Source organism: Thamnophis sirtalis, unplaced genomic scaffold (genome assembly GCF_051295495.1).
Source record: "Thamnophis sirtalis isolate CommonGarterSnake01/CBP01778 unplaced genomic scaffold, rThaSir2_p1.2 scaffold_9, whole genome shotgun sequence".
NCBI lineage: Eukaryota > Metazoa > Chordata > Lepidosauria > Squamata > Natricidae > Thamnophis > Thamnophis sirtalis.
Window position 1 is genome coordinate 64,135,012 of NW_028261389.1, and position 11,974 is coordinate 64,146,985.

Sequence of the window (11,974 nt, forward strand, 5' to 3'; positions counted from 1 at the left end):
AACCTAAACCTTGCTGCTTTTAATATTACTATTGCTAACTATTAATCATTTGTGATAGCTAGCAATATAAATAGAGTTACCACATCTGGGCTGCCAAAATCCAGGTAACTAGCAGGTGGCAGGGGGAAAGGGAAAAGAAGGGAAAAGGGGGCAGGCTGTTGCCCCCACTATGTGGGATATCTAATCCCCAGGGGTGTCCTCCTCTTCCTCCGTCTCCACCTCCTTGCTTAAACTGGAAAAGTAGGCTGAGAGTCATACTCCAAACCATGAGATAACCATGGTCAAAGAGAGTTTGGCAGGCAGAAACTGAACTCAATGTGACTTAAATGCACTGGAAGTAAAACTTCTGCACTAAGATGCATTCACCCAGAACTGGTGCAGCATTTGACTTCGGTCTGAAGAGCAGGTGGCAACAATGGCCAAGGGATCACTTATACTTGTGTACCAATTGTCAGCCCCTCTAGGTAGATCAGACCAGGAAAACTTCCAAGGGAAGGTTAGAACTACTTATATATGGCCATTATGAAAATGTTGTTGAGACTTTGGGGAAAAAATGCAGAGAAGTTAATTAGGGGCCTGGAGACTAAAACATATGATAAACAAATGCAGGAATTGGATATATCTAGTTTAGTGAACAAAAGAACTAGGGGTGACATAATAGCAGTGTTCCACTATTTGGAGGGCTGCCACAAAGAAGAGGGGGGGTCAACCTATTTTCCAAAGCACCAGAAGGCAAGACAAGAAACAATGGATGGAAACAAATCAAGAAGAGAAGCAACATAAAACTAAACAGAAGTGTTCTAACATTGAGAACAATTAACCAGTGGAATGACTTGCCTTCACAAGTTGAGGGTGCTTCATCACCAGAGGCTTTTAAGAAGAGACTGGACAGCCACTTGTCTGAAATGGTAGAGGATCTCATGCTGGAGCAGGGGGCTAGACTAGAAGACTTCCAAGGTCCTTTCCAACTCTATTATTCTGTATTCTGGTGGGGGTTTGCTAAATCATCTGGGAAAGCCTGTACTATAAGGTAGGGCAACTACAGTGCTTCCAAGGTCCCATTAAGTGGCAGAATTTAAGGAAAGGGACTTGGACTGTAACTACCCTATCCAATCTGGTAGAACAGGCAGGTATCCTGAGAGAGACATGGTCTCATAAATAACTGCAAGTGGAGTATTTACATTGCCAGTGCTCTCTGATGGCCATCAATGATATAGGGAACAAGCTACAATGTGACTTTGTAAGAGACAGGTTAACTGTGTAATGCAAAAGGACTTGAATGCAAACCTAGCCTTTAATAGGGAGAAAGGGACTGCTGATTCAAATAATCACCACACCATGTCAAAAAGCAACAGCAACAATGGGAGATGAAGAAAATTCAGTGGCAAACATTGACTGCAAACATTAAACCTCCTGGCATTTCCAGCTAAATGGAATTGGGTAGCATATGGAATAAAAGGTAAAGGTTTCCCTTGCACATATGTGCCAGTCGTTCCTGACTCTAGGGGGCGGTGCTCATTTCTGTTTCAAAGCCGAAGAGCCAGCGCTTTCCGAAGACATCTCCGTGTCATGTGGCCAGTATAACTAAATGCTGAAGGTGCATGGAACACTGTTACCTTCCCACCAAAGTGGTTCCTATTTTTCTACTTGCATTTTTTACATGCTTTCAAACTGCTAGATTGGCAGAAGCTGGGACAAGTAATGGGAGCTTATTTCATTACACGGTGCTAGGGATTCAAACCGCCAAACTGCCAACCTTTCTGATCGACAAGCTCAGCATCTTAGCCACTGAGCCACCGCGTCCCCTACCATATGGAATAAAGCTCTGCTTAAAACTCAGTCTACATATTATGGTACAGAAAGAGAAAGAACAATGTGCAGAGAAGTTCGGAGTTGCTTACAGTGTGGCTTTTTGCTCCAAACTAGCCATCTGCTGGAGATAGTTCAGAGCTGAGATTAGTCTTGATAACCCTTCCAAGTTTATAATTTTGTGACAGCGTGACAAATTCTCTGTGTGTGTTGTGTTGTGTCAGGCTGACATTTTATATCTTTCTAGAGAGGATACTGAAATGTTTATCGTATTAGGTCATGTATGTTACTCCTCTAATCTAAATAAATTTAAATTTAAAAAGAGATGGACACTAATCTGTCCTGGAGCAATCACTAAGAAATTAAGATTATTATTTTTTAAAAAACAAATAGGAAATATTATTTTGATTGTTTGATCCAAACATCTGACAAAGGCTTCTATAAAAAAAAAGTCGAGAGGCTTTTCTAAAGTTAGTTAATTAATTTTCCATGTATGCATCCAAATTTCCCTTTTTTTAAAAAAAAATCATGGCATCAAGTTTCTTTTTCTGAAGCAGATAAGTCCATTTTTACCTCCTCGGTGGAAATACAATCTTTCAAATTCCTTTTTTAAAACTCTGAAAATCAAGTTGTCATAAAAGTAATCATATCCCAGATAAAACATTAGGTTGACAAAAAATATGAATATTTTTTGAATCAAATAATCACACGTTTGTATTGATGCTGAAATAATTAACGAAGCAAGTCTCTTTTCCATCTGCCGTCTGAAGATCAGAACTTATCTCATGAGTTTTATTCCAAGTTAAAATGCCGAATATTTTTTTCCCCATTAAAGAAATTGCTTTGCAGGTACCAAAAAGACATTCCCCCCCCAAAAAAAAATCCTAGCAAGGCCACAAGAGGTAAAGCTAACCTTATCCTGCTTTAGCCTTCCCCATGATAGACAGTGTGATCTTCTCTAGTTTGAATTTTAGCCAGGTTAGATACTGAAGGTCCCAAAATTTTCAACCAATTTTCTGGAAGGCAATTCTCTTCAGAACCCACCCCCTCCCTTGCAAATCCAATGATGATGTTGGTTATATAAGTCACTCTTGTCCTCTTTCCTCTCTTTATAGAATAACACTTTATTGTCATTGTATGTATATACACAGTATACCCATACAATGAAATTCATATAACACCCAGAGACCAGGCCCAACACACATGAAAATCCCTCCCCCCCCCACACACACCAAAAATCTCCCCCCCCCCAAACCACCCAAGCATCCACACAACAGACCAAGTAATGCTGTCCAATAGCTCACTGATGTTGGTCCCGTAGTTCATTGTTGAGTGCAATTATAGCTCTGGGATAAAAACTATTCAGTAGACGTGTGGTCCAAGTTTTAATAGTTCTGTATCTTCTGCCAGAAGGCAACAATTCCTACAATATTCAATTGTAAGAAGTTAAAACCCAACCCTCTACTAGAAAATGAAATATTTTGAGAAATATTAAACGGGAAGAATATTTCTTCTAAAAGGGAGGCAGAAACTCAGCTCCCCCGCCCCTTTGTCAATGAGCCATTAACGCCTGACCCAGTCTATTCCACATAACAAAGATCTACCCTCTTTAACTCAACGGCCATATAAATGCATGGGCCTCAGGACATGATACTATTAGCCCTTTACCCATCACACCACATGGCACCTGGGAAGATTACATCATCACCTAGCAAGTCAAGGAGGCCGGGGAGACAGCCTGCTGAAAACCAATCATAATACAAATTCAAGTTCAAAGCCCAGAAAGGGCCATAAAACCAGGGACTTTCAGCATTTTTGGCCTTTCTATTCAGGAGCTCAAGCCATATGACCCTGTCCACCATTAAACCATCTTTCCAAACAGCCTCCATGTTTCCAGTGTCTTTTTCCCCACTTGGAACTGAACCCACAAGGGGACACACACACACACACACACTTCACAGTACAGATGCTCTCCGTCTGTTTTGCGATTTTCTTTGCATCTCCTTCAGATGGCACATTTGTCTACATTTCACACCCTTCTGGACACAGTGACAGCTGCTTACAGACTTTAAGTATCTGCTTTCTTGTTTTAAATTTTTACCCTCGTACGGTAGTTTGATTAACCACACCAAAACTTAACAAATATAATAATAAAAAAGGCAATTACTGCTCTCAGTGGTACTATTTAAAATAGCGCATCTTAAAAGCAATCAGACTGAAAATTTGCAGCCTCGTTTGGATGAGTATGGATTTTTTTCTCTTCAGTTTTCAATCTCTTCCTTTTGTATTTGAAGTGAGCTGCTTATCATTAACAATCAATAAACCTAAGCAGCGTAACAACCTCTAATATGCATTTTTGCACTAAAATATTTTCTGTCAAATCTGTGAAAATCTTCATTTTTAACAATGTTCTTGGATTTCAACGTCTTTCGGTGTTTGTAAATGTAATGAATATTTATTCTAGCTTGCCATCAGTTTTCACGATGTTGTAAAGATAACCAAAGGTCAGATTCCTTAATTTGAGTAGTTTATGATCTAAATTCACATGGAAGAAAAGGGAACCGTGGGATAATAAAGAAAAAAAAATACAGTTATTTCAGCAACCCATATGGAAGCTGAGAGAGCACGAGAGGAGCTGTAGAATATTTTAAATCCCCCAAATTGCAGAAATAAAAACATTTCACACTACCTCTTCCTAAAGAGTATGTAAACATCCAAGTTTATGTGAATGGGTCAATAATATGTTCCAAATGAATGATTGCTATGAAACTATAAAACAAGCTGGCTGGGAAACTCTGGGATTTAAAGTCCACACATTTTAAAGTTGTTGAACTTAAGAAAGCTGTTTTGAAGCATGTGACCATCAAGGTGTCCATGGCCACATACGTTTGCCATATTTCTCAATAACTTTTGTTTTTCTGTTTTATATGTTAGGCTCCCTCAATTTAATTTTTTTTGAATAACTAGCTGATAACCTGATATTGTCCAGGTATTTATTTATAAGGATGAAATGTCTGGACCAAATGTAATTTCTAATGTTATCAGAGGGAGCCCCCTTGTGGAGTACTGTGAAGCCGTTACCATGGCAACTCCACTGTGCTGTACAGTAGAATCCATTTTACGGCAGTACAGTAGAAATCATTTGAAGACACAACAGGTTGTATCATAACAGAACACACACCCCAATGGGTGTTAGGGGTGTCTTACTGCCACAGTATTTGTTTCCAGAGAGTAAGTCATCTGTGTACCAAGTTTGGTTGAAATTGTTCGGGGCATTCCAATGTTATATTGGAATATGCACACACATACACAGCCATTTTTTATAGATATATGTTTTCCCAAAGCAAAGATACCTAACTTTCATAATTTTCTTTCAAACAATGCCTCACACCTAGAAAAAGGATCTAAATTGGTAGAGAATAATCCAGGTGGATTAGAGAGGGTAAGAGGAGCCTTTAGCTCCTAACTTCCTTTGTGATAGGAAGGAGGTTGATGAAATTTTAGTATCTGCGGTTCTATCCATTTGGAAGGCACTTTAGAAAATTTCTCTCTTTTACCAGTTACATTGAACAACAGGAGGCAAGCACTTTGTGATGGGTCTTATCCTATTTCAGGCTCATTGAATAGTAGTAACAAGAAGTTGTTCTATGGAATTCAAATATTCTGCTGGGAATTGAACTCATGGACCACTGCACTTTATATAGTCCATTAGCTTTAGGGGCTATTCTGGTTTTGGAACTTGGCGGTGTTACATGAAGAGATTTATCAAATACAAGAGAAAGGTATATATAGTTCACCTTCCCATATGTTCCCAGAGAAGAAATATATACTTGGTTCCATTATGTTATTCCCCCCATGTAGTGGTGTTTTACATGACTTCTTTGGGCAGGTCTGTATTTTTATATGCGTCATGCCCCCATTGGAGTCTGACTCTGAGATGGAAGACGAACAGTTAACAGAGAGTGGGAGAGTAGTTTTGTTGGCTGTGGAGGAAACTGGGAAAGGGCAAAGTCAGACTGGGCAGAGCATGGAAGAGGTAGAACAAGGGAGAGGGGATTCAGATGAAGATCAAGGCCCACCCCTCCTCATCCTAGGGTACACAGGGAAGAACCCAGAAGAGAGCAACATGGGTTGCATGGCTTACGAGGAAGGAAAGGGCTCCGATTCCCTTCACAAGGCACACCTGGGGATGGAGTTTAAAGGAGAGGCAGTTGGGAGGGATGTTTGTTGGGAATAAATGCTGAATTCACCTAGTGCGTGGCCTGCATTCCTGGCATTCCTCCTGACTGTTTGTATTATTGCTGTGCTACTCTGTGTTATCTTGCCTTGCTGGAATGATTGCCTTCACTTCTTGGACTCATTATCTTGCCCTGCTGGAGTGATTGATTGCAGTCATTCTGCTTACAGCGTTTGGAGTGGAGTATCTGCAGGCAAAGATTGCTGCAGATTTTTGGGAGAGCTTTTCTCCAGGCTGGAGAGTACATGGGATGTTGGGAGCAAAGTTGGAGCCAATAAAGGGACTCGTACCGTTTCTCTGACTGCGTTGCCTTTGTGCCATTCCCCAGGTCATCACAATGATGTATATCTTTTGTGATGTTTTCATTTATATGAACCACTTAGAGGGAAGCCCTGCTGTACTTTGCAGCATCCTAAAACAGGAAGGTTCCTTTTTTGAAAAAGAATCCAGTGGTTGACAGTCTGGAATGGATGCCCAGAGCACTTGGCATCATCAAGTCAATTGGCTTACTGTTCTCTCCACCATGAGCCACTTCATAGTCAGAAGCAGGAGTATATTTCACATCATTCCAACAGGCATCATGTTCAAGTGCCCAGAATAAAACTGGTGCTTGGATACTTTATTACAAGTCCATAGGAAGAAGGAGGTAGACCGCAGAGCTAAATGACTTAGAAAGGATTGAATTAATTACAATACATTAAAGTTAGAATGAACAAACACTGAGATTGTTATAGCAATGCTCTACAGCTACATTAAAAATCTGATGGTGGTTTAAAAGTAATTAGAACAGTGCCATCAACCCCTGTGGATCTTTGGTTTCAGGAAAATCATGAGATATTTGATCAAGGTAATTTGATTTCATATTTCCTAATAATTAGATATCAAACATTGTAGAGGCTAATTAATAGATTTTATTAGCTTGCTTTAGCTAAGGAGGTTAACCAAAATATTTTCCAAACTCTATGATTTATTTAATGTTATATATAAAGGAACCTTATTCAGAGCATTCCTCTTCATTGCAACCTAATCAATGTAATACTGTTGGTTTTATTCATAGGGTATTTATTAACACCCACTGTAACCCCTAAATGCCCAAGGAACTAGTGGAATATAAGCAAACAAATCAAATAAGCAAATGCCCTTTGCAGGATGTGGGCCTATTATATTGAATGATTAATTTCAGAAATAGTTTTTCTGAAATTTCCTGTATGTTTGTCTGGCCTTCTTAGAGAAAGGGTAGGCTAAAAAAAGTACTTTTTATATATAAGAAAAAATGAGTTAATGATTTGAGAATCTCTATAAAATTTCTATAGAAAAATGGCAAGCAACAGAAGAATCAGCAAAAGTTCTAATCAAACTGCCGGTATGTCAGAAAATCAGGAGAATGATTGGCCAACACATTGGAAGAGGTCAATCTACATATCAGTATCAGGGAATAGAGTGTGCAAACTATTGTACAATATCCTTAATTTCCCACACTATATCCCACACTAACAAAATAATGTTTAGGATTATCCCCTGAATTTTAGAGCACTAAATGGAAAGGGAGATAAACCCAAAGTAGCCTTAGAAAAAAGATGAATAATAACTTTGCTATGTTGATGTTATAATACTAGGCCAGGTGAAAGGGAAAAAAAGGAAAAAAGATGATCAGGAGCAAAGGTGATGTACATAGTAGTAGCAATGAAGGTAAGTCTGGAAGATCTGAAGAACAAAGTTGAGGACAGGGCATCCTGGAATGGACAAAGACAAATCCCTTGTGTGTCCAATCACACTTGGCCAATAAAGAATTCTATGCTATGATATGCTATCAGTGGTGGGATATGACCGGTACGCCCCAGTACGGGTGTACCAGTGCCTGCTGGGAGCAACAGGTGCCGTTCCGGTATGGTGCTCCGGAGGGCCCATCCACCCGCCTGCTCTCCTTACCTCTATTTGAGCTGACCAGGGCATTTGCGCACGTGCATGGGGCGTACGGCGCCTGCGCAATGCTCCGCCGAGCAGATGAGCATCGCAGGCTGTGGGTATGCAGGCATGTGTTGCGTGCGTGCACATGGTGGATGCCCATCCCAATTGCAGCATACCGGTTGCAACGGGAGCTGGAACCCACCACTGTATGCTATGCTATGCTGTGCTATTCCATTTTATTCTTTTGACCACTAAAGTTGACTTTCACTTACATAATCACTCACTCACTCACTCACTCACTCACTCACTCACTCACTCACTCACTCACTCACTCAAGACATACATGGCATTGTATACACATTTGTGATAGATCTGGCCATTTTTACCAACAGTTAAAGAATAGTGACCTACAGAAATCTAGATTTGAAGGGGAGAAAGTGACTCAGAGGCCAAACTCTTTGCATCTCTTGGCACTTCCTCAAAGAAGTTCCTTAAAATAGCCATAGGACTCCAGGAAAATATACATTTTATTTAAGAAGATGCTGGTGGGGAGACATGTATACTCACCCATGCTCTTAGCTATCCTTCCTTTTCAAATCTGGATCTCTGAACAAGCAATGAAAGAAAATTGGTATTTTCATTTCCTTCCCCAGGGGGCCAGGTCTCAAAAAGAATGCTTCTGTGCTAAGAGTCACCCAGCTGTTGCCAGACGCTAGTACATGACTGAAACTTTTGTATGCCAGAGCCATATGTGTGTTTACTAGCCTTCTGCTAGCTCATCCTGTCATTAATGAAAGAGCAGCAACCAATTATGCAAAACGTATGCAGCTTTTTAAAACTCTGCCTGGACTATTTTAATTGGCTGTTTTTGTTGCTGTTGTTTTGTCTTCCTGGTGATTTATAGAGCTATGACTTTGGGCTTCTGATTTATGGTGGAATGTTCTTGCATTCTAAAACCTACAAAATCCTTGATGCCTGGATCGGTTAGACTGAAGAATGGGTTACAGATTCGAAGAACAAATGGGAGCTCAAGCTGATTTGTTTTTTGCTTTTTGAAAAAAGAGACTCCCTGATTTTTGTAAGGTAGAACTTGGCATTTCACGAGAGTCAACTCATCCACTATCAACAGAGACAAATTAGGAAAAAAGAGGCACAACAGGTACAATAAAAAGAAACAACCTCATACATTTCTTTTCAAATTTAAAAGGAATTTATTTATTTATTCTTGCCAATAACAGGATGAAGAGAGATCTGAGTTGTACTATACCTGTCTTGGATGTCACACACATGCACAAACAATACACACTCACTGATCCAGGCCGGGTAACTTAATATATAACACATAGGCTATTTCTTCCATTAATGTCTGGGGTTAACCTGTTCATGTATCGTCCTCAGAAAGAAGTACATTGTTCAAAGGGTGATTTTTCAGCAGAGACTTGTAGTTTATGTTAAATAATCCTCTTGAATGGTAACACAAGTGTGCTCGGAATGACACTTCACCTTGGAATTTCAATACTGCTTTGAACTTGCAGAAAAAGTCCCAAAAATTCATTGGAAAATGGGCCAAGCACAAATATAACACAGCTTCACTCAGTGGTGGCAATTTGCTTTAAAACAAAGTACACAAAAATAGGTAAGTGGTATAGGAAGGGAGCCATTTCATCCTTGCTGGGAAAAAAACCCCGCACTTTTTTATTGAAGATGTCTTGATTTATTTATTTTATTGATTTTGGTTTGTTGAACATGTATGAGAAAACAAGTATAAGTATGAATATAACATATAAACATATAAGTAGGTATATGTATATACATAAGGAATGATTACAAATAAATGGGAACAGTAGGACAGGGACGATAGGCATGCTGGTGCGCTTATGCACACCCCCTTACAGAGCTCTTAGGAATGGGGTGAGGTCCACGCTAGACAGTTTAAGGTTAAAGTTTTGGGGGTTTGAGGATGTAAGAACAGAGTCAGGTAGTGCATTCCAGGAATTGACCACTCTGTTGCTGAAGTCGTATTTTTTGCAATTGAGTTTGGAGCGGTTTACTTTGAGTTTGTATCTATTGTTTGCCCATGTATTATTGCAGGTGAAGCTGAAGTAGTCATTGACAGGTAGGAAGTTGTAGCGGACAATTTTGTGTACTCAGCTTAAGTTAGATCATAGGTGGTGTAGTTTCAAGCCTGGTGGCATAAGGGATTCTGTTGCGAACAGAGGAGTGGAGGACTCTTCTCGTGAAATACCTCTGGACTCGCTCAATTGTATTAATGTCCGATTCACAGTGTGGATTCCAGGCAGATAAGCTGTAGTTGAGAATTGGTCTGGCAAAGGTTTTGTATGCCCTGGTTAGCAGTGCAATGATATTGGAGAAGAAGTTTTGCAAAATTAGGTTAACAACTCTTAATGCCTTTTTGGCAATGCTGTTACAGTGAGCTCTGGGGCTTAGATCTTTTGCAATGAGTACTTCCCTCTCGCTCAGTCTCTCCCCTGAGTGACGGATGCAATTTCATTTTGTAAGGCACTTTAATTTTTCAAAAACAAAAGAAAAAACAAAGGATGGTTACCCAAGAGGGAGACATACCGTACTTCAAATGTTCAGCCCTTGTTGGCTGTTGACTCCTAGATATCGGGAGTTGCTTTTTAACAGGCTAGGTTACTGGATGCTGAAACAGAAATTCTGGTAAATTGAAACTATCATCAGTGTGTCCAGAGATATTAAAGGGAGTTTGGCCAGTCATATATTTTTTTCTCAGCAATTTATCATTAGAGAAACATCTCATACGCATTAATATTGCAATAATTTTTAAAATCTCCAGTATAATATTCATTTTAATTATATTGATTTTGCCCAAAAATCAATAGATGTTTTAACACTCATTTGGATCTACCGATTTATATCTTTAGATGAAATGTATTAATTTATATAAATGGCTCCATTGTTAGGTACCCATTCCTATCCTTCCTTTATCTAGAGTTGATATATTTGTTTTTTATAAGTTTTATTTTAATCCGTATTTCTTATTTTTACATTTCCTGTTTTTACATTTGTTGTTCAATGGTTATATACCACCCAGAATCATGTTTTGCAAGATCATCTAGGAGTTGAAAATGACCAGATGGTACATCGTCATCATCATTTATATCTTAAAGTATATCAATATTTAGAAATTTTAAGGCAACATCCATCTCTCTCTCTGCCTTAGTACTCTTGCTTTTGCTCTTTCTCCTCCCCCGTGTTTGTGTGTGTGTACGTGCGTATGTAAAATATTAATGGATAACAGCTACTATGCAGTAGAACATACAAGTGTTTCTCTTTAGAGAGAAACATTTGAGTTAGGAGAACAAGCTTTAAAAGAAAGTACTCTGAAGCTTGCGTGGGAAAAAATAATAAAGATAAGCTTTGTTTAGGGAATAAAGTCCAAGTTCTGTTCTCATAAACATACTTTACTGGAATAGAAGGATTGGCTGGGAATAACTTTACCAGACTTTTGATAAATTGTTGCCATTTTGTGAGAATCTCATAGGACATTTCACAATACCAAATGTGCCCACTGACTCAAGAGGTTTGGCTACATTTGAATAGAATCCAATAGAGCTCTATACCTTTAATGAATACCAGCTTAAGCCTGTTTGATTGAGTTACATAAGTAAGCAACAGCCATGTCTATGGGAAGCTCTTGAGGAAAGAAAGAAAGAAAGAAAGAAAGAAAGAAAGAAAGAAAGAAAGAAAGAAAGAAAGAAAGAAAGAAAGAAAGAAAGGGAAAACAATGTTTTAAAGTCTAAGATTTTAAATTGTGTTGTTTTAAAAAAAATTACAGTTTGAGAAGAGACCTGCATATTAATCCTGATGGATAAACTCTTTTAAGAAGATGAAAGGTGTAATTACTGTAAAAGAATCTGAGATTTTTCTGCTAAGAGTTTCCATAAAGCTATCAGATTTGGTCTGAAAAATTCAGGGCGAGCGAAAGCACACTTTAATGGGCATTCATATGCAGGCCACATCATTGCTTAATTCTGA